The sequence below is a fragment of the Micropterus salmoides genome, unplaced genomic scaffold (genome assembly GCF_014851395.1).
Source record: "Micropterus salmoides isolate LMB-PRFRI ecotype aquatic unplaced genomic scaffold, ASM1485139v1 Ms_hic_scaffold_4173, whole genome shotgun sequence".
Classification (NCBI taxonomy): domain Eukaryota; kingdom Metazoa; phylum Chordata; class Actinopteri; order Centrarchiformes; family Centrarchidae; genus Micropterus; species Micropterus salmoides.
Genome location: NW_024043566.1, coordinates 1 through 19974, shown reverse-complemented (window position 1 = coordinate 19974; position 19974 = coordinate 1). Strand labels below are relative to the sequence as shown.

The 19974-nt window shown below is 56.3% G+C and overlaps 14 non-coding genes and 11 pseudogenes across 14 annotated transcripts; all 25 read right to left on the bottom strand.

Annotated features, from left to right (window-relative positions):
* Positions 1–226: 226 nt before the first annotated feature.
* Positions 227–334, bottom strand: LOC119887441 (annotated as a pseudogene).
* A 600-nt stretch (positions 335–934) lies between these two features.
* On the bottom strand, positions 935–1050 carry LOC119887440 (annotated as a pseudogene).
* A 602-nt stretch (positions 1051–1652) lies between these two features.
* LOC119887438 lies at positions 1653–1761 on the bottom strand (annotated as a pseudogene).
* A 601-nt stretch (positions 1762–2362) lies between these two features.
* LOC119887431 lies at positions 2363–2478 on the bottom strand (annotated as a pseudogene).
* A 604-nt stretch (positions 2479–3082) lies between these two features.
* On the bottom strand, positions 3083–3196 carry LOC119887439 (annotated as a pseudogene).
* Positions 3197–3798: 602 nt separating this feature from the next.
* On the bottom strand, positions 3799–3907 carry LOC119887437 (annotated as a pseudogene).
* A 601-nt stretch (positions 3908–4508) lies between these two features.
* On the bottom strand, positions 4509–4627 carry LOC119887428. Its single transcript, XR_005441712.1, has one exon. It is a non-coding gene; the product is annotated as a 5S ribosomal RNA (ribosomal RNA).
* Positions 4628–5973: 1346 nt separating this feature from the next.
* LOC119887435 lies at positions 5974–6082 on the bottom strand (annotated as a pseudogene).
* A 601-nt stretch (positions 6083–6683) lies between these two features.
* On the bottom strand, positions 6684–6802 carry LOC119887427. Its single transcript, XR_005441711.1, has one exon. It is a non-coding gene; the product is annotated as a 5S ribosomal RNA (ribosomal RNA).
* Positions 6803–7406: 604 nt separating this feature from the next.
* LOC119887426 lies at positions 7407–7525 on the bottom strand. Its single transcript, XR_005441710.1, has one exon. It is a non-coding gene; the product is annotated as a 5S ribosomal RNA (ribosomal RNA).
* A 601-nt stretch (positions 7526–8126) lies between these two features.
* Positions 8127–8245, bottom strand: LOC119887425. Its single transcript, XR_005441709.1, has one exon. It is a non-coding gene; the product is annotated as a 5S ribosomal RNA (ribosomal RNA).
* A 601-nt stretch (positions 8246–8846) lies between these two features.
* On the bottom strand, positions 8847–8965 carry LOC119887424. The gene has a single exon (XR_005441708.1). It is a non-coding gene; the product is annotated as a 5S ribosomal RNA (ribosomal RNA).
* Positions 8966–10598: 1633 nt separating this feature from the next.
* LOC119887434 lies at positions 10599–10707 on the bottom strand (annotated as a pseudogene).
* Positions 10708–11311: 604 nt separating this feature from the next.
* On the bottom strand, positions 11312–11430 carry LOC119887423. The gene has a single exon (XR_005441707.1). It is a non-coding gene; the product is annotated as a 5S ribosomal RNA (ribosomal RNA).
* Positions 11431–12031: 601 nt separating this feature from the next.
* LOC119887433 lies at positions 12032–12140 on the bottom strand (annotated as a pseudogene).
* A 601-nt stretch (positions 12141–12741) lies between these two features.
* On the bottom strand, positions 12742–12860 carry LOC119887422. Its single transcript, XR_005441706.1, has one exon. It is a non-coding gene; the product is annotated as a 5S ribosomal RNA (ribosomal RNA).
* A 604-nt stretch (positions 12861–13464) lies between these two features.
* LOC119887421 lies at positions 13465–13583 on the bottom strand. The gene has a single exon (XR_005441705.1). It is a non-coding gene; the product is annotated as a 5S ribosomal RNA (ribosomal RNA).
* A 602-nt stretch (positions 13584–14185) lies between these two features.
* Positions 14186–14304, bottom strand: LOC119887419. Its single transcript, XR_005441704.1, has one exon. It is a non-coding gene; the product is annotated as a 5S ribosomal RNA (ribosomal RNA).
* A 598-nt stretch (positions 14305–14902) lies between these two features.
* Positions 14903–15021, bottom strand: LOC119887444. Its single transcript, XR_005441716.1, has one exon. It is a non-coding gene; the product is annotated as a 5S ribosomal RNA (ribosomal RNA).
* A 602-nt stretch (positions 15022–15623) lies between these two features.
* Positions 15624–15742, bottom strand: LOC119887443. The gene has a single exon (XR_005441715.1). It is a non-coding gene; the product is annotated as a 5S ribosomal RNA (ribosomal RNA).
* Positions 15743–16341: 599 nt separating this feature from the next.
* LOC119887432 lies at positions 16342–16450 on the bottom strand (annotated as a pseudogene).
* Positions 16451–17047: 597 nt separating this feature from the next.
* LOC119887442 lies at positions 17048–17166 on the bottom strand. The gene has a single exon (XR_005441714.1). It is a non-coding gene; the product is annotated as a 5S ribosomal RNA (ribosomal RNA).
* A 601-nt stretch (positions 17167–17767) lies between these two features.
* On the bottom strand, positions 17768–17886 carry LOC119887430. Its single transcript, XR_005441713.1, has one exon. It is a non-coding gene; the product is annotated as a 5S ribosomal RNA (ribosomal RNA).
* Positions 17887–18487: 601 nt separating this feature from the next.
* LOC119887418 lies at positions 18488–18606 on the bottom strand. Its single transcript, XR_005441703.1, has one exon. It is a non-coding gene; the product is annotated as a 5S ribosomal RNA (ribosomal RNA).
* A 602-nt stretch (positions 18607–19208) lies between these two features.
* Positions 19209–19325, bottom strand: LOC119887429 (annotated as a pseudogene).
* Positions 19326–19974: the final 649 nt, after the last annotated feature.

Here is a 19974-nt window from a genome sequence, read left to right as displayed (position 1 = left end):
GAGATCGGGCAGTCCCAGGCCGGAATGGCCGTAAGCTGCCTTGCACACCCCAGGGGCCTTCAAAACACGATGTAACATTTACACAGCACTGTGTACAGGATAGGGAGAAAAAGAAGAAGCAGCAACAGCAGCGCAGCAGCGCCCCCTGCTGTTTCCTAAAGAGACGTTCAAAAGATCTCCTTTCACCGAAGCGCCCTCTGCCGTTTTTCGAAGGCGAAGCGAAAAAGGCTTACAGCACCGGGTATTCCCAGGCGGTCACCCGCCCAAGTACTAACCAGGCCTGCTCTGCTTAGCTTCCGAGATCGGGCGTTCCCAGAGCGGTGTGGCCGTAAGCCACTCAGGCGCCCCCAAACGGCCCTTCAAAAGATGTTCTACGGCTAATTGACAAAAAACGTATTCTGCCCATAATGTCCAAGGTGCCAGAGTCACTTGGAATCCACAGGCACTGATTCCTGGGTAAACATCCAGGAACCGGGACACCGTTCACGCTGGCAGTCCACAGACAGGAATAGGCACCCGTTCCCGGGTAGGGTACAGCGACAAGGCCACCTTCAGCCGGAGGTCCTCACTCACAAACAGACGCTCATTCCTGGGTGGACATTCAGGAAAAGGATCCAGTCCGCCTGGAAGTCCCTAGCCAGGATCAGACGCTCTCCCGTCCAAGTCCTAAGCAGGCCCTGCCAAGCCTGGCTTCCGAGATCAGGCGAGATCGGGCAGTCCCAGGCCGGAATGGCCGTAAGCTGCCTTTGCACACCCAGACGGGCCTTCAAAACACGATGTAACATTTACACAGCACTGTGTACAGGATAGGGAGAAAAAGAAGCAGCAGCAGCAGCAGCAGCAGCAGCGCCCCCTGCTGTTTCCTAAAGAGACGTTCAAAAGATCTCCTTTCACCGAAGCGCCCTCTGCCGTTTTTCGAAGGCGAAGCGAAAAAGGCTTACAGCACCGGGTATTCCCAGGCGGTCACCCGTCCAAGTACTAACCAGGCCCTGCTGCTTAGCTTCCGAGATGGACGAGATCGGGCGCTCCCAGAGCGGTGTGGCCGTAAGCCACTCAGGCGCCCCCAAACGGCCCTTCAAAAGATGTTCTACGGCTAATTGACAAAAAACGTATTCTGCCCATAATGTCCAAGGTGCTCCAGAGTCACTTGGAATCCACAGGCACTGATTCCTGGGTAAACATCCAGGAACCGGGACACCGTTCACGCTGGCAGTCCACAGACAGGAATAGGCACCCGTTCCCGGGTATGGGTACAGCGACAAGGCCACCTTCAGCCGGAGGTCCTCACTCACAAACAGACGCTCATTCCTGGGTGGACATTCAGGAAAAGGATCCAGTCCGCCTGGAAGTCCCTAGCCAGGATCAGACGCTCTCCCGTCCAAGTCCTAAGCAGGCCCTGCCAAGCCTGGCTTCCGAGATCAGGCGAGATCGGGCAGTCCCAGGCCGGAATGGCCGTAAGCTGCCTTTGCACACCCCAGACGGGCCTTCAAAACACGATGTAACATTTACACAGCACTGTGTACAGGATAGGGAGAAAAAGAGCAGCAGCAGCAGCAGCAGCAGCAGCGCCCCCTGCTGTTTCCTAAAGAGACGTTCAAAAGATCTCCTTTCACCGAAGCGCCCTCTGCCGTTTTTCGAAGGCGAAGCGAAAAGGCTTACAGCACCGGGTATTCCCAGGCGGTCACCCGTCCAAGTACTAACCAGGCCCTGCTCTGCTTAGCTTCCGAGATCGGACGCTCCCAGAGCGGTGTGGCCGTAAGCCACTCAGGCGCCCCCAAACGGCCCTTCAAAAGATGTTCTACGGCTAATTGACAAAAAACGTATTCTGCCCATAATGTCCAAGGTGCTCCAGAGTCACTTGGAATCCACAGGCACTGATTCCTGGGTAAACATCCAGGAACCGGGACACCGTTCACGCTGGCAGTCCACAGACAGGAATAGGCACCCGTTCCCGGGTATGGGTACAGCGACAAGGCCACCTTCAGCCGGAGGTCCTCACTCACAAACAGACGCTCATTCCTGGGTGGACATTCAGGAAAAGGATCCAGTCCGCCTGGAAGTCCCTAGCCAGGATCAGACGCTCTCCCGTCCAAGTCCTAAGCAGGCCCTGCCAAGCCTGGCTTCCGAGATCAGGCGAGATCGGGCAGTCCCAGGCCGGAATGGCCGTAAGCTGCCTTTGCACACCCCAGACGGGCCTTCAAAACACGATGTAACATTTACACAGCACTGTGTACAGGATAGGGAGAAAAAGAAGCAGCAGCAGCAGCAGCAGCAGCGCCCCCTGCTGTTTCCTAAAGAGACGTTCAAAAGATCTCCTTTCACCGAAGCGCCCTCTGCCGTTTTTCGAAGGCGAAGCGAAAAAGGCTTACAGCACCGGGTATTCCCAGGGTCACCCGTCCAAGTACTAACCAGGCCCTGCTCTGCTTAGCTTCCGAGATCGACGAGATCGGGCGCTCCCAGAGCGGTGTGGCCGTAAGCCACTCAGGCGCCCCCAAACGGCCCTTCAAAAGATGTTCTACGGCTAATTGACAAAAAACGTATTCTGCCCATAATGTCCAAGGTGCTCCAGAGTCACTTGGAATCCACAGGCACTGATTCCTGGGTAAACATCCAGGAACCGGGACACCGTTCACGCTGGCAGTCCACAGACAGGAATAGGCACCCGTTCCCGGGTATGGGTACAGCGACAAGGCCACCTTCAGCCGGAGGTCCTCACTCACAAACAGACGCTCATTCCTGGGTGGACATTCAGGAAAAGGATCCAGTCCGCCTGGAAGTCCCTAGCCAGGATCAGACGCTCTCCCGTCCAAGTCCTAAGCAGGCCCTGCCAAGCCTGGCTTCCGAGATCAGGCGAGATCGGGCAGTCCCAGGCCGGAATGGCCGTAAGCTGCCTTTGCACACCCCAGACGGGCCTTCAAAACACGATGTAACATTTACACAGCACTGTGTACAGGATAGGGAGAAAAAGAAGCAGCAGCAGCAGCAGCAGCAGCAGCGCCCCCTGCTGTTTCCTAAAGAGACGTTCAAAAGATCTCCTTTCACCGAAGCGCCCTCTGCCGTTTTTCGAAGGCGAAGCGAAAAAGGCTTACAGCACCGGGTATTCCCAGGCGGTCACCCGTCCAAGTACTAACCAGGCCCTGCTCAGCTTCCGAGATCGGACGAGATCGGGCGCTCCCAGAGCGGTGTGGCCGTAAGCCACTCAGGCGCCCCCAAACGGCCCTTCAAAAGATGTTCTACGGCTAATTGACAAAAAACGTATTCTGCCCATAATGTCCAAGGTGCTCCAGAGTCACTTGGAATCCACAGGCACTGATTCCTGGGTAAACATCCAGGAACCGGGACACCGTTCACGCTGGCAGTCCACAGACAGGAATAGGCACCCGTTCCCGGGTATGGGTACAGCGACAAGGCCACCTTCAGCCGGAGGTCCTCACTCACAAACAGACGCTCATTCCTGGGTGGACATTCAGGAAAAGGATCCAGTCCGCCTGGAAGTCCCTAGCCAGGATCAGACGCTCTCCCGTCCAAGTCCTAAGCAGGCCCTGCCAAGCCTGGCTTCCGAGATCAGGCGAGATCGGGCAGTCCCAGGCCGGAATGGCCGTAAGCTGCCTTTGCACACCCCAGACGGGCCTTCAAAACACGATGTAACATTTACACAGCACTGTGTACAGGATAGGGAGAAAAAGAAGCAGCAGCAGCAGCAGCAGCAGCGCCCCCCTGCTGTTTCCTAAAGAGACGTTCAAAAGATCTCCTTTCACCGAAGCGCCCTCTGCCGTTTTTCGAAGGCGAAGCGAAAAAGGCTTACAGCACCGGGTATTCCCAGGCGGTCACCCGTCCAAGTACTAACCAGGCCCTGCTCTGCTTAGCTTCCGAGATCGGACGCTCCCAGAGCGGTGTGGCCGTAAGCCACTCAGGCCCCCAAACGGCCCTTCAAAAGATGTTCTACGGCTAATTGACAAAAAACGTATTCTGCCCATAATGTCCAAGGTGCTCCAGAGTCACTTGGAATCCACAGGCACTGATTCCTGGGTAAACATCCAGGAACCGGGACACCGTTCACGCTGGCAGTCCACAGACAGGAATAGGCACCCGTTCCCGGGTATGGGTACAGCGACAAGGCCACCTTCAGCCGGAGGTCCTCACTCACAAACAGACGCTCATTCCTGGGTGGACATTCAGGAAAAGGATCCAGTCCGCCTGGAAGTCCCTAGCCAGGATCAGACGCTCTCCCGTCCAAGTCCTAAGCAGGCCCTGCCAAGCCTGGCTTCCGAGATCAGGCGAGATCGGGCAGTCCCAGGCCGGAATGGCCGTAAGCTGCCTTTGCACACCCCAGACGGGCCTTCAAAACACGATGTAACATTTACACAGCACTGTGTACAGGATAGGGAGAAAAAAAGAAGCAGCAGCAGCAGCAGCAGCAGCGCCCCCTGCTGTTTCCTAAAGAGACGTTCAAAAGATCTCCTTTCACCGAAGCGCCCTCTGCCGTTTTTCGAAGGCGAAGCGAAAAAGGCTTACAGCACCGGGTATTCCCAGGCGGTCACCCGTCCAAGTACTAACCAGGCCCTGCTCTGCTTAGCTTCCGAGATCGGACGAGATCGGGCGCTCCCAGAGCGGTGTGGCCGTAAGCCACTCAGGCGCCCCCAAACGGCCCTTCAAAAGATGTTCTACGGCTAATTGACAAAAAACGTATTCTGCCCATAATGTCCAAGGTGCTCCAGAGTCACTTGGAATCCACAGGCACTGATTCCTGGGTAAACATCCAGGAACCGGGACACCGTTCACGCTGGCAGTCCACAGACAGGAATAGGCACCCGTTCCCGGGTATGGGTACAGCGACAAGGCCACCTTCAGCCGGAGGTCCTCACTCACAAACAGACGCTCATTCCTGGGTGGACATTCAGGAAAAGGATCCAGTCCGCCTGGAAGTCCCTAGCCAGGATCAGACGCTCTCCCGTCCAAGTCCTAAGCAGGCCCTGCCAAGCCTGGCTTCCGAGATCAGGCGAGATCGGGCAGTCCCAGGCCGGAATGGCCGTAAGCTGCCTTTGCACACCCAGACGGGCCTTCAAAACACGATGTAACATTTACACAGCACTGTGTACAGGATAGGGAGAAAAAGAAGCAGCAGCAGCAGCAGTTTCCTAAAGAGACGTTCAAAAGATCTCCTTTCACCGAAGCGCCCTCTGCCGTTTTTCGAAGGCGAAGCGAAAAAGGCTTACAGCACCGGGTATTCCCAAAAGATCTCCAAGTACTGCCGTTTTTCGAAGGCGAATCTGCAGACTTAAACGGAGGCGGTCACCCGTCCAAGAGCGGTGTGCTTAGCTTCCGAGATCGGACGAGATCGGGCGCTCCCAGAGCGGTGTGGCCGTAAGCCACTCAGGCACCCCCAAACGGCCCTTCAAAAGATGTTCTACGGCTAATTGACAAAAAACGTATTCTGCCCATAATGTCCAAGGTGCTCCAGAGTCACTTGGAATCCACAGGCACTGATTCCTGGGTAAACATCCAGGAACCGGGACACCGTTCACGCTGGCAGTCCACAGACAGGAATAGGCACCCGTTCCCGGGTATGGGTACAGCGACAAGGCCACCTTCAGCCGGAGGTCCTCACTCACAAACAGACGCTCATTCCTGGGTGGACATTCAGGAAAAGGATCCAGTCCGCCTGGAAGTCCCTAGCCAGGATCAGACGCTCTCCCGTCCAAGTCCTAAGCAGGCCCTGCCAAGCCTGGCTTCCGAGATCAGGCGAGATCGGGCAGTCCCAGGCCGGAATGGCCGTAAGCTGCCTTTGCACACCCCAGACGGGCCTTCAAAACACGATGTAACATTTACACAGCACTGTGTACAGGATAGGGAAAAAGAAGCAGCAGCAGCAGCAGCAGCAGCAGCAGCCCCCTGCTGTTTCCTAAAGAGACGTTCAAAAGATCTCCTTTCACCGAAGCGCCCTCTGCCGTTTTTCGAAGGCGAAGCGAAAAAGGCTTACAGCACCGGGTATTCCCAGGCGGTCACCCGTCCAAGTACTAACCAGGCCCTGCTCTGCTTAGCTTCCGAGATCGGGCGCTCCCAGAGCGGTGTGGCCGTAAGCCACTCAGGCGCCCCCAAACGGCCCTTCAAAAGATGTTCTACGGCTAATTGACAAAAAACGTATTCTGCCCATAATGTCCAAGGTGCTCCAGAGTCACTTGGAATCCACAGGCACTGATTCCTGGGTAAACATCCAGGAACCGGGACACCGTTCACGCTGGCAGTCCACAGACAGGAATAGGCACCCGTTCCCGGGTATGGGTACAGCGACAAGGCCACCTTCAGCCGGAGGTCCTCACTCACAAACAGACGCTCATTCCTGGGTGGACATTCAGGAAAAGGATCCAGTCCGCCTGGAAGTCCCTAGCCAGGATCAGACGCTCTCCCGTCCAAGTCCTAAGCAGGCCCTGCCAAGCCTGGCTTCCGAGATCAGGCGAGATCGGGCAGTCCCAGGCCGGAATGGCCGTAAGCTGCCTTTGCACACCCCAGACGGGCCTTCAAAACACGATGTAACATTTACACAGCACTGTGTACAGGATAGGGAGAAAAAGAAGCAGCAGCAGCAGCAGCAGCAGCGCCCCCTGCTGTTTCCTAAAGAGACGTTCAAAAGATCTCCTTTCACCGAAGCGCCCTCTGCCGTTTTTCGAAGGCGAAGCGAAAAAGGCTTACAGCACCGGGTATTCCCAGGCGGTCACCCGTCCAAGTACTAACCAGGCCCTGCTCTGCTTAGCTTCCGAGATCGGACGAGATCGGGCGCTCCCAGAGCGGTGTGGCCGTAAGCCACTCAGGCGCCCCCAAACGGCCCTTCAAAAGATGTTCTACGGCTAATTGACAAAAAACGTATTCTGCCCATAATGTCCAAGGTGCTCCAGAGTCACTTGGAATCCACAGGCACTGATTCCTGGGTAAACATCCAGGAACCGGGACACCGTTCACGCTGGCAGTCCACAGACAGGAATAGGCACCCGTTCCCGGGTATGGGTACAGCGACAAGGCCACCTTCAGCCGGAGGTCCTCACTCACAAACAGACGCTCATTCCTGGGTGGACATTCAGGAAAAGGATCCAGTCCGCCTGGAAGTCCCTAGCCAGGATCAGACGCTCTCCCGTCCAAGTCCTAAGCAGGCCCTGCCAAGCCTGGCTTCCGAGATCAGGCGAGATCGGGCAGTCCCAGGCCGGAATGGCCGTAAGCTGCCTTTGCACACCCCAGACGGGCCTTCAAAACACGATGTAACATTTACACAGCACTGTGTACAGGATAGGGAGAAAAAGAAGCAGCAGCAGCAGCAGCAGCAGCAGCGCCCCCTGCTGTTTCCTAAAGAGACGTTCAAAAGATCTCCTTTCACCGAAGCGCCCTCTGCCGTTTTTCGAAGGCGAAGCGAAAAAGGCTTACAGCACCGGGTATTCCCAGGCGGTCACCCGTCCAAGTACTAACCAGGCCCTGCTCTGCTTAGCTTCCGAGATCGGACGAGATCGGGCGCTCCCAGAGCGGTGTGGCCGTAAGCCACTCAGGCGCCCCCAAACGGCCCTTCAAAAGATGTTCTACGGCTAATTGACAAAAAACGTATTCTGCCCATAATGTCCAAGGTGCTCCAGAGTCACTTGGAATCCACAGGCACTGATTCCTGGGTAAACATCCAGGAACCGGGACACCGTTCACGCTGGCAGTCCACAGACAGGAATAGGCACCCGTTCCCGGGTATGGGTACAGCGACAAGGCCACCTTCAGCCGGAGGTCCTCACTCACAAACAGACGCTCATTCCTGGGTGGACATTCAGGAAAAGGATCCAGTCCGCCTGGAAGTCCCTAGCCAGGATCAGACGCTCTCCCGTCCAAGTCCTAAGCAGGCCCTGCCAAGCCTGGCTTCCGAGATCAGGCGAGATCGGGCAGTCCCAGGCCGGAATGGCCGTAAGCTGCCTTTGCACACCCCAGACGGGCCTTCAAAACACGATGTAACATTTACACAGCACTGTGTACAGGATAGGGAGAAAAAGAAGCAGCAGCAGCAGCAGCAGCAGCGCCCCCTGCTGTTTCCTAAAGAGACGTTCAAAAGATCTCCTTTCACCGAAGCGCCCTCTGCCGTTTTTCGAAGGCGAAGCGAAAAAGGCTTACAGCACCGGGTATTCCCAGGCGGTCACCCGTCCAAGTACTAACCAGGCCCTGCTCTGCTTAGCTTCCGAGATCGGACGAGATCGGGCGCTCCCAGAGCGGTGTGGCCGTAAGCCACTCAGGCGCCCCCAAACGGCCCTTCAAAAGATGTTCTACGGCTAATTGACAAAAAACGTATTCTGCCCATAATGTCCAAGGTGCTCCAGAGTCACTTGGAATCCACAGGCACTGATTCCTGGGTAAACATCCAGGAACCGGGACACCGTTCACGCTGGCAGTCCACAGACAGGAATAGGCACCCGTTCCCGGGTATGGGTACAGCGACAAGGCCACCTTCAGCCGGAGGTCCTCACTCACAAACAGACGCTCATTCCTGGGTGGACATTCAGGAAAAGGATCCAGTCCGCCTGGAAGTCCCTAGCCAGGATCAGACGCTCTCCCGTCCAAGTCCTAAGCAGGCCCTGCCAAGCCTGGCTTCCGAGATCAGGCGAGATCGGGCAGTCCCAGGCCGGAATGGCCGTAAGCTGCCTTTGCACACCCCAGACGGGCCTTCAAAACACGATGTAACATTTACACAGCACTGTGTACAGGATAGGGAGAAAAAGAGCAGCAGCAGCAGCAGCAGCAGCAGCCCCCTGCTGTTTCCTAAAGAGACGTTCAAAAGATCTCCTTTCACCGAAGCGCCCTCTGCCGTTTTTCGAAGGCGAAGCGAAAAAGGCTTACAGCACCGGGTATTCCCAGGCGGTCACCCGTCCAAGTACTAACCAGGCCCTGCTCTGCTTAGCTTCCGAGATCGGACGAGATCGGGCGCTCCCAGAGCGGTGTGGCCGTAAGCCACTCAGGCGCCCCCAAACGGCCCTTCAAAAGATGTTCTACGGCTAATTGACAAAAAACGTATTCTGCCCATAATGTCCAAGGTGCTCCAGAGTCACTTGGAATCCACAGGCACTGATTCCTGGGTAAACATCCAGGAACCGGGACACCGTTCACGCTGGCAGTCCACAGACAGGAATAGGCACCCGTTCCCGGGTATGGGTACAGCGACAAGGCCACCTTCAGCCGGAGGTCCTCACTCACAAACAGACGCTCATTCCTGGGTGGACATTCAGGAAAAGGATCCAGTCCGCCTGGAAGTCCCTAGCCAGGATCAGACGCTCTCCCGTCCAAGTCCTAAGCAGGCCCTGCCAAGCCTGGCTTCCGAGATCAGGCGAGATCGGGCAGTCCCAGGCCGGAATGGCCGTAAGCTGCCTTTGCACACCCCAGACGGGCCTTCAAAACACGATGTAACATTTACACAGCACTGTGTACAGGATAGGGAGAAAAAGAAGCAGCAGCAGCAGCAGCGCCCCCTGCTGTTTCCTAAAGAGACGTTCAAAAGATCTCCTTTCACCGAAGCGCCCTCTGCCGTTTTTCGAAGGCGAAGCGAAAAAGGCTTACAGCACCGGGTATTCCCAGGCGATCACCCGTCCAAGTACTAACCAGGCCCTGCTCTACTTAGATGTAAATGTAAATGTAAATGCTCCGTACTTGTATAGCGCCTTTCTAGTCTTTTCGACCACTCAAAGCGCTTTTACAGTACATCTGCATTCACCAGTCACACACATTCATACACTGAGCCTACGTGCTCAAACGGAAACTAACATTCACACTCACTCATACACTGGCGGAATAGCCGCCAGGGGCAATTCGGGGTTCAGTATCTTGCCCAAGGACACTTCGACACGCAACCAGGGGGAGCCACGGATCGAACCGCCGACCTTCCGATTAACGGCCAACCCGCTCTACCTCCTGAACCACAGCCGCCCCTACTTAGCTTCCGAGATCGGACAAGATCGGGCGCTCCCAGAGCGGTGTGGCCATAAGCCACTCAGGCACCCCCACACGGCCCTTCAAAAGATGTTCTACGGCTAATTGACAAAAAACGTATTCTGCCCATAATGTCCAAGGTGCTCCAGAGTCACTTGGAATCCACAGGCACTGATTCCTGGGTAAACATCCAGGAACCGGGACACCGTTCACGCTGGCAGTCCACAGACAGGAATAGGCACCCGTTCCCGGGTATGGGTACAGCGACAAGGCCACCTTCAGCCGGAGGTCCTCACTCACAAACAGACGCTCATTCCTGGGTGGACATTCAGGAAAAGGATCCAGTCCGCCTGGAAGTCCCTAGCCAGGATCAGACGCTCTCCCGTCCAAGTCCTAAGCAGGCCCTGCCAAGCCTGGCTTCCGAGATCAGGCGAGATCGGGCAGTCCCAGGCCGGAATGGCCGTAAGCTGCCTTTGCACACCCCAGACGGGCCTTCAAAACACGATGTAACATTTACACAGCACTGTGTACAGGATAGGGAGAAAAAGAAGCAGCAGCAGCAGCAGCAGCAGCAGCGCCCCCTGCTGTTTCCTAAAGAGACGTTCAAAAGATCTCCTTTCACCGAAGCGCCCTCTGCCGTTTTTCGAAGGCGAAGCGAAAAAGGCTTACAGCACCGGGTATTCCCAGGCGGTCACCCGTCCAAGTACTAACCAGGCCCTGCTCTGCTTAGCTTCCGAGATCGGGCGCTCCCAGAGCGGTGTGGCCGTAAGCCACTCAGGCGCCCCCAAACGGCCCTTCAAAAGATGTTCTACGGCTAATTGACAAAAAACGTATTCTGCCCATAATGTCCAAGGTGCTCCAGAGTCACTTGGAATCCACAGGCACTGATTCCTGGGTAAACATCCAGGAACCGGGACACCGTTCACGCTGGCAGTCCACAGACAGGAATAGGCACCCGTTCCCGGGTATGGGTACAGCGACAAGGCCACCTTCAGCCGGAGGTCCTCACTCACAAACAGACGCTCATTCCTGGGTGGACATTCAGGAAAAGGATCCAGTCCGCCTGGAAGTCCCTAGCCAGGATCAGACGCTCTCCCGTCCAAGTCCTAAGCAGGCCCTGCCAAGCCTGGCTTCCGAGATCAGGCGAGATCGGGCAGTCCCAGGCCGGAATGGCCGTAAGCTGCCTTTGCACACCCCAGACGGGCCTTCAAAACACGATGTAACATTTACACAGCACTGTGTACAGGATAGGGAGAAAAAGAAGCAGCAGCAGCAGCAGCAGCAGCAGCGCCCCCTGCTGTTTCCTAAAGAGACGTTCAAAAGATCTCCTTTCACCGAAGCGCCCTCTGCCGTTTTTCGAAGGCGAAGCGAAAAAGGCTTACAGCACCGGGTATTCCCAGGCGGTCACCCGTCCAAGTACTAACCAGGCCCTGCTCTGCTTAGCTTCCGAGATCGGACGAGATCGGGCGCTCCCAGAGCGGTGTGGCCGTAAGCCACTCAGGCGCCCCCAAACGGCCCTTCAAAAGATGTTCTACGGCTAATTGACAAAAAACGTATTCTGCCCATAATGTCCAAGGTGCTCCAGAGTCACTTGGAATCCACAGGCACTGATTCCTGGGTAAACATCCAGGAACCGGGACACCGTTCACGCTGGCAGTCCACAGACAGGAATAGGCACCCGTTCCCGGGTATGGGTACAGCGACAAGGCCACCTTCAGCCGGAGGTCCTCACTCACAAACAGACGCTCATTCCTGGGTGGACATTCAGGAAAAGGATCCAGTCCGCCTGGAAGTCCCTAGCCAGGATCAGACGCTCTCCCGTCCAAGTCCTAAGCAGGCCCTGCCAAGCCTGGCTTCCGAGATCAGGCGAGATCGGGCAGTCCCAGGCCGGAATGGCCGTAAGCTGCCTTTGCACACCCCAGACGGGCCTTCAAAACACGATGTAACATTTACACAGCACTGTGTACAGGATAGGGAGAAAAAGAAGCAGCAGCAGCAGCAGCAGCAGCGCCCCCTGCTGTTTCCTAAAGAGACGTTCAAAAGATCTCCTTTCACCGAAGCGCCCTCTGCCGTTTTTCGAAGGCGAAGCGAAAAAGGCTTACAGCACCGGGTATTCCCAGGCGGTCACCCGTCCAAGTACTAACCAGGCCCTGCTCTGCTTAGCTTCCGAGATCGGGCGCTCCCAGAGCGGTGTGGCCGTAAGCCACTCAGGCGCCCCCAAACGGCCCTTCAAAAGATGTTCTACGGCTAATTGACAAAAAACGTATTCTGCCCATAATGTCCAAGGTGCTCCAGAGTCACTTGGAATCCACAGGCACTGATTCCTGGGTAAACATCCAGGAACCGGGACACCGTTCACGCTGGCAGTCCACAGACAGGAATAGGCACCCGTTCCCGGGTATGGGTACAGCGACAAGGCCACCTTCAGCCGGAGGTCCTCACTCACAAACAGACGCTCATTCCTGGGTGGACATTCAGGAAAAGGATCCAGTCCGCCTGGAAGTCCCTAGCCAGGATCAGACGCTCTCCCGTCCAAGTCCTAAGCAGGCCCTGCCAAGCCTGGCTTCCGAGATCAGGCGAGATCGGGCAGTCCCAGGCCGGAATGGCCGTAAGCTGCCTTTGCACACCCCAGACGGGCCTTCAAAACACGATGTAACATTTACACAGCACTGTGTACAGGATAGGGAGAAAAAGAAGCAGCAGCAGCAGCAGCAGCAGCGCCCCCTGCTGTTTCCTAAAGAGACGTTCAAAAGATCTCCTTTCACCGAAGCGCCCTCTGCCGTTTTTCGAAGGCGAAGCGAAAAAGGCTTACAGCACCGGGTATTCCCAGGCGGTCACCCGTCCAAGTACTAACCAGGCCCTGCTCTGCTTAGCTTCCGAGATCGGACGAGATCGGGCGCTCCCAGAGCGGTGTGGCCGTAAGCCACTCAGGCGCCCCCAAACGGCCCTTCAAAAGATGTTCTACGGCTAATTGACAAAAAACGTATTCTGCCCATAATGTCCAAGGTGCTCCAGAGTCACTTGGAATCCACAGGCACTGATTCCTGGGTAAACATCCAGGAACCGGGACACCGTTCACGCTGGCAGTCCACAGACAGGAATAGGCACCCGTTCCCGGGTATGGGTACAGCGACAAGGCCACCTTCAGCCGGAGGTCCTCACTCACAAACAGACGCTCATTCCTGGGTGGACATTCAGGAAAAGGATCCAGTCCGCCTGGAAGTCCCTAGCCAGGATCAGACGCTCTCCCGTCCAAGTCCTAAGCAGGCCCTGCCAAGCCTGGCTTCCGAGATCAGGCGAGATCGGGCAGTCCCAGGCCGGAATGGCCGTAAGCTGCCTTTGCACACCCCAGACGGGCCTTCAAAACACGATGTAACATTTACACAGCACTGTGTACAGGATAGGGAGAAAAAGAAGCAGCAGCAGCAGCAGCAGCAGCAGCGCCCCCTGCTGTTTCCTAAAGAGACGTTCAAAAGATCTCCTTTCACCGAAGCGCCCTCTGCCGTTTTTCGAAGGCGAAGCGAAAAAGGCTTACAGCACCGGGTATTCCCAGGCGGTCACCCGTCCAAGTACTAACCAGGCCCTGCTCTGCTTAGCTTCCGAGATCGGACGAGATCGGGCGCTCCCAGAGCGGTGTGGCCGTAAGCCACTCAGGCGCCCCCAAACGGCCCTTCAAAAGATGTTCTACGGCTAATTGACAAAAAACGTATTCTGCCCATAATGTCCAAGGTGCTCCAGAGTCACTTGGAATCCACAGGCACTGATTCCTGGGTAAACATCCAGGAACCGGGACACCGTTCACGCTGGCAGTCCACAGACAGGAATAGGCACCCGTTCCCGGGTATGGGTACAGCGACAAGGCCACCTTCAGCCGGAGGTCCTCACTCACAAACAGACGCTCATTCCTGGGTGGACATTCAGGAAAAGGATCCAGTCCGCCTGGAAGTCCCTAGCCAGGATCAGACGCTCTCCCGTCCAAGTCCTAAGCAGGCCCTGCCAAGCCTGGCTTCCGAGATCAGGCGAGATCGGGCAGTCCCAGGCCGGAATGGCCGTAAGCTGCCTTTGCACACCCCAGACGGGCCTTCAAAACACGATGTAACATTTACACAGCACTGTGTACAGGATAGGGAGAAAAAGAAGCAGCAGCAGCAGCAGCAGCAGCAGCCCCCTGCTGTTTCCTAAAGAGACGTTCAAAAGATCTCCTTTCACCGAAGCGCCCTCTGCCGTTTTTCGAAGGCGAAGCGAAAAAGGCTTACAGCACCGGGTATTCCCAGGCGGTCACCCGTCCAAGTACTAACCAGGCCCTGCTCTGCTTAGCTTCCGAGATCGGACGAGATCGGGCGCTCCCAGAGCGGTGTGGCCGTAAGCCACTCAGGCGCCCCCAAACGGCCCTTCAAAAGATGTTCTACGGCTAATTGACAAAAAACGTATTCTGCCCATAATGTCCAAGGTGCTCCAGAGTCACTTGGAATCCACAGGCACTGATTCCTGGGTAAACATCCAGGAACCGGGACACCGTTCACGCTGGCAGTCCACAGACAGGAATAGGCACCCGTTCCCGGGTATGGGTACAGCGACAAGGCCACCTTCAGCCGGAGGTCCTCACTCACAAACAGACGCTCATTCCTGGGTGGACATTCAGGAAAAGGATCCAGTCCGCCTGGAAGTCCCTAGCCAGGATCAGACGCTCTCCCGTCCAAGTCCTAAGCAGGCCCTGCCAAGCCTGGCTTCCGAGATCAGGCGAGATCGGGCAGTCCCAGGCCGGAATGGCCGTAAGCTGCCTTTGCACACCCCAGACGGGCCTTCAAAACACGATGTAACATTTACACAGCACTGTGTACAGGATAGGGAGAAAAAGAAGCAGCAGCAGCAGCAGCAGCGCCCCCTGCTGTTTCCTAAAGAGACGTTCAAAAGATCTCCTTTCACCGAAGCGCCCTCTGCCGTTTTTCGAAGGCGAAGCGAAAAAGGCTTACAGCACCGGGTATTCCCAGGCGGTCACCCGTCCAAGTACTAACCAGGCCCTGCTCTGCTTAGCTTCCGAGATCGGACGAGATCGGGCGCTCCCAGAGCGGTGTGGCCGTAAGCCACTCAGGCGCCCCCAAACGGCCCTTCAAAAGATGTTCTACGGCTAATTGACAAAAAACGTATTCTGCCCATAATGTCCAAGGTGCTCCAGAGTCACTTGGAATCCACAGGCACTGATTCCTGGGTAAACATCCAGGAACCGGGACACCGTTCACGCTGGCAGTCCACAGACAGGAATAGGCACCCGTTCCCGGGTATGGGTACAGCGACAAGGCCACCTTCAGCCGGAGGTCCTCACTCACAAACAGACGCTCATTCCTGGGTGGACATTCAGGAAAAGGATCCAGTCCGCCTGGAAGTCCCTAGCCAGGATCAGACGCTCTCCCGTCCAAGTCCTAAGCAGGCCCTGCCAAGCCTGGCTTCCGAGATCAGGCGAGATCGGGCAGTCCCAGGCCGGAATGGCCGTAAGCTGCCTTTGCACACCCCAGACGGGCCTTCAAAACACGATGTAACATTTACACAGCACTGTGTACAGGATAGGGAGAAAAAGAAGCAGCAGCAGCAGCAGCAGCAGCAGCCCCCTGCTGTTTCCTAAAGAGACGTTCAAAAGATCTCCTTTCACCGAAGCGCCCTCTGCCGTTTTTCGAAGGCGAAGCGAAAAAGGCTTACAGCACCGGGTATTCCCAGGCGGTCACCCGTCCAAGTACTAACCAGGCCCTGCTCTGCTTAGCTTCCGAGATCGGACGAGATCGGGCGCTCCCAGAGCGGTGTGGCCGTAAGCCACTCAGGCGCCCCAAACGGCCCTTCAAAAGATGTTCTACGGCTAATTGACAAAAAACGTATTCTGCCCATAATGTCCAAGGTGCTCCAGAGTCACTTGGAATCCACAGGCACTGATTCCTGGGTAAACATCCAGGAACCGGGACACCGTTCACGCTGGCAGTCCACAGACAGGAATAGGCACCCGTTCCCGGGTATGGGTACAGCGACAAGGCCACCTTCAGCCGGAGGTCCTCACTCACAAACAGACGCTCATTCCTGGGTGGACATTCAGGAAAAGGATCCAGTCCGCCTGGAAGTCCCTAGCCAGGATCAGACGCTCTCCCGTCCAAGTCCTAAGCAGGCCCTGCCAAGCCTGGCTTCCGAGATCAGGCGAGATCGGGCAGTCCCAGGCCGGAATGGCCGTAAGCTGCCTTTGCACACCCCAGACGGGCCTTCAAAACACGATGTAACATTTACACAGCACTGTGTACAGGATAGGGAGAAAAAGAAGCAGCAGCAGCAGCAGCAGCAGCGCCCCTGCTGTTTCCTAAAGAGACGTTCAAAAGATCTCCTTTCACCGAAGCGCCCTCTGCCGTTTTTCGAAGGCGAAGCGAAAAAGGCTTACAGCACCGGGTATTCCCAGGCGGTCACCCGTCCAAGTACTAACCAGGCCCTGCTCTGCTTAGCTTCCGAGATCGGGCGCTCCCAGAGCGGTGTGGCCGTAAGCCACTCAGGCGCCCCCAAACGGCCCTTCAAAAGATGTTCTACGGCTAATTGACAAAAAACGTATTCTGCCCATAATGTCCAAGGTGCTCCAGAGTCACTTGGAATCCACAGGCACTGATTCCTGGGTAAACATCCAGGAACCGGGACACCGTTCACGCTGGCAGTCCACAGACAGGAATAGGCACCCGTTCCCGGGTATGGGTACAGCGACAAGGCCACCTTCAGCCGGAGGTCCTCACTCACAAACAGACGCTCATTCCTGGGTGGACATTCAGGAAAAGGATCCAGTCCGCCTGGAAGTCCCTAGCCAGGATCAGACGCTCTCCCGTCCAAGTCCTAAGCAGGCCCTGCCAAGCCTGGCTTCCGAGATCAGGCGAGATCGGGCAGTCCCAGGCCGGAATGGCCGTAAGCTGCCTTTGCACACCCCAGACGGGCCTTCAAAACACGATGTAACATTTACACAGCACTGTGTACAGGATAGGGAGAAAAAGAAGCAGCAGCAGCAGCAGCAGCGCCCCTGCTGTTTCCTAAAGAGACGTTCAAAAGATCTCCTTTCACCGAAGCGCCCTCTGCCGTTTTTCGAAGGCGAAGCGAAAAAGGCTTACAGCACCGGGTATTCCCAGGCGGTCACCCGTCCAAGTACTAACCAGGCCCTGCTCTGCTTAGCTTCCGAGATCGGACGAGATCGGGCGCTCCCAGAGCGGTGTGGCCGTAAGCCACTCAGGCGCCCCCAAACGGCCCTTCAAAAGATGTTCTACGGCTAATTGACAAAAAACGTATTCTGCCCATAATGTCCAAGGTGCTCCAGAGTCACTTGGAATCCACAGGCACTGATTCCTGGGTAAACATCCAGGAACCGGGACACCGTTCACGCTGGCAGTCCACAGACAGGAATAGGCACCCGTTCCCGGGTATGGGTACAGCGACAAGGCCACCTTCAGCCGGAGGTCCTCACTCACAAACAGACGCTCATTCCTGGGTGGACATTCAGGAAAAGGATCCAGTCCGCCTGGAAGTCCCTAGCCAGGATCAGACGCTCTCCCGTCCAAGTCCTAAGCAGGCCCTGCCAAGCCTGGCTTCCGAGATCAGGCGAGATCGGGCAGTCCCAGGCCGGAATGGCCGTAAGCTGCCTTTGCACACCCCAGACGGGCCTTCAAAACACGATGTAACATTTACACAGCACTGTGTACAGGATAGGGAGAAAAAGAAGCAGCAGCAGCAGCAGCAGCAGCGCCCCCTGCTGTTTCCTAAAGAGACGTTCAAAAGATCTCCTTTCACCGAAGCGCCCTCTGCCGTTTTTCGAAGGCGAAGCGAAAAAGGCTTACAGCACCGGGTATTCCCAGGCGGTCACCCGTCCAAGTACTAACCAGGCCCTGCTCTGCTTAGCTTCCGAGATCGGACGAGATCGGGCGCTCCCAGAGCGGTGTGGCCGTAAGCCACTCAGGCGCCCCCAAACGGCCCTTCAAAAGATGTTCTACGGCTAATTGACAAAAAACGTATTCTGCCCATAATGTCCAAGGTGCTCCAGAGTCACTTGGAATCCACAGGCACTGATTCCTGGGTAAACATCCAGGAACCGGGACACCGTTCACGCTGGCAGTCCACAGACAGGAATAGGCACCCGTTCCCGGGTATGGGTACAGCGACAAGGCCACCTTCAGCCGGAGGTCCTCACTCACAAACAGACGCTCATTCCTGGGTGGACATTCAGGAAAAGGATCCAGTCCGCCTGGAAGTCCCTAGCCAGGATCAGACGCTCTCCCGTCCAAGTCCTAAGCAGGCCCTGCCAAGCCTGGCTTCCGAGATCAGGCGAGATCGGGCAGTCCCAGGCCGGAATGGCCGTAAGCTGCCTTTGCACACCCCAGACGGGCCTTCAAAACACGATGTAACATTTACACAGCACTGTGTACAGGATAGGGAGAAAAAGAAGCAGCAGCAGCAGCAGCAGCAGCGCCCCCTGCTGTTTCCTAAAGAGACGTTCAAAAGATCTCCTTTCACCGAAGCGCCCTCTGCCGTTTTTCGAAGGCGAAGCGAAAAAGGCTTACAGCACCGGGTATTCCCAGGCGGTCACCCGTCCAAGTACTAACCAGGCCCTGCTCTGCTTAGCTTCCGAGATCGGACGAGATCGGGCGCTCCCAGAGCGGTGTGGCCGTAAGCCACTCAGGCGCCCCCAAACGGCCCTTCAAAAGATGTTCTACGGCTAATTGACAAAAAACGTATTCTGCCCATAATGTCCAAGGTGCTCCAGAGTCACTTGGAATCCACAGGCACTGATTCCTGGGTAAACATCCAGGAACCGGGACACCGTTCACGCTGGCAGTCCACAGACAGGAATAGGCACCCGTTCCCGGGTATGGGTACAGCGACAAGGCCACCTTCAGCCGGAGGTCCTCACTCACAAACAGACGCTCATTCCTGGGTGGACATTCAGGAAAAGGATCCAGTCCGCCTGGAAGTCCCTAGCCAGGATCAGACGCTCTCCCGTCCAAGTCCTAAGCAGGCCCTGCCAAGCCTGGCTTCCGAGATCAGGCGAGATCGGGCAGTCCCAGGCCGGAATGGCCGTAAGCTGCCTTTGCACACCCCAGACGGGCCTTCAAAACACGATGTAACATTTACACAGCACTGTGTACAGGATAGGGAGAAAAAGAAGCAGCAGCAGCAGCAGCAGCAGCAGCGCCCCTGCTGTTTCCTAAAGAGACGTTCAAAAGATCTCCTTTCACCGAAGCGCCCCTGCCGTTTTTCGAAGGCGAAGCGAAAAAGGCTTACAGCACGGGTATTCCCAGGCGGTCACCCGTCCAAGTACTAACCAGGCCCTGCTCTGCTTAGCTTCCGAGATCGGACGAGATCGGGCGCTCCAGAGCGGTGTGGCCGTAAGCCACTCAGGCGCCCCCAAACGGCCCTTCAAAAGATGTTCTACGGCTAATTGACAAAAAACGTATTCTGCCCATAATGTCCAAGGTGCTCCAGAGTCACTTGGAATCCACAGGCACTGATTCCTGGGTAAACATCCAGGAACCGGGACACCGTTCACGCTGGCAGTCCACAGACAGGAATAGGCACCCGTTCCCGGGTATGGGTACAGCGACAAGGCCACCTTCAGCCGGAGGTCCTCACTCACAAACAGACGCTCATTCCTGGGTGGACATTCAGGAAAAGGATCCAGTCCGCCTGGAAGTCCCTAGCCAGGATCAGACGCTCTCCGTCCAAGTCCTAAGCAGGCCCTGCCAAGCCTGGCTTCCGAGATCAGGCGAGATCGGCAGTCCCAGGCCGGAATGGCCGTAAGCTGCCTTTGCACACCCCAGACGGGCCTTCAAAACACGATGTAACATTTACACAGCACTGTGTACAGGATAGGGAGAAAAGAAGCAGCAGCAGCAGCAGCAGCGCCCCTGCTGTTTCCTAAAGAGACGTTCAAAAGATCCCTTTCACCGAAGCGCCCTCTGCCGTTTTCGAAGGCGAAGCGAAAAAGGCTTACAGCACCGGGTATTCCCAGGCGTCACCCGTCCAAGTACTAACCAGGCCCTG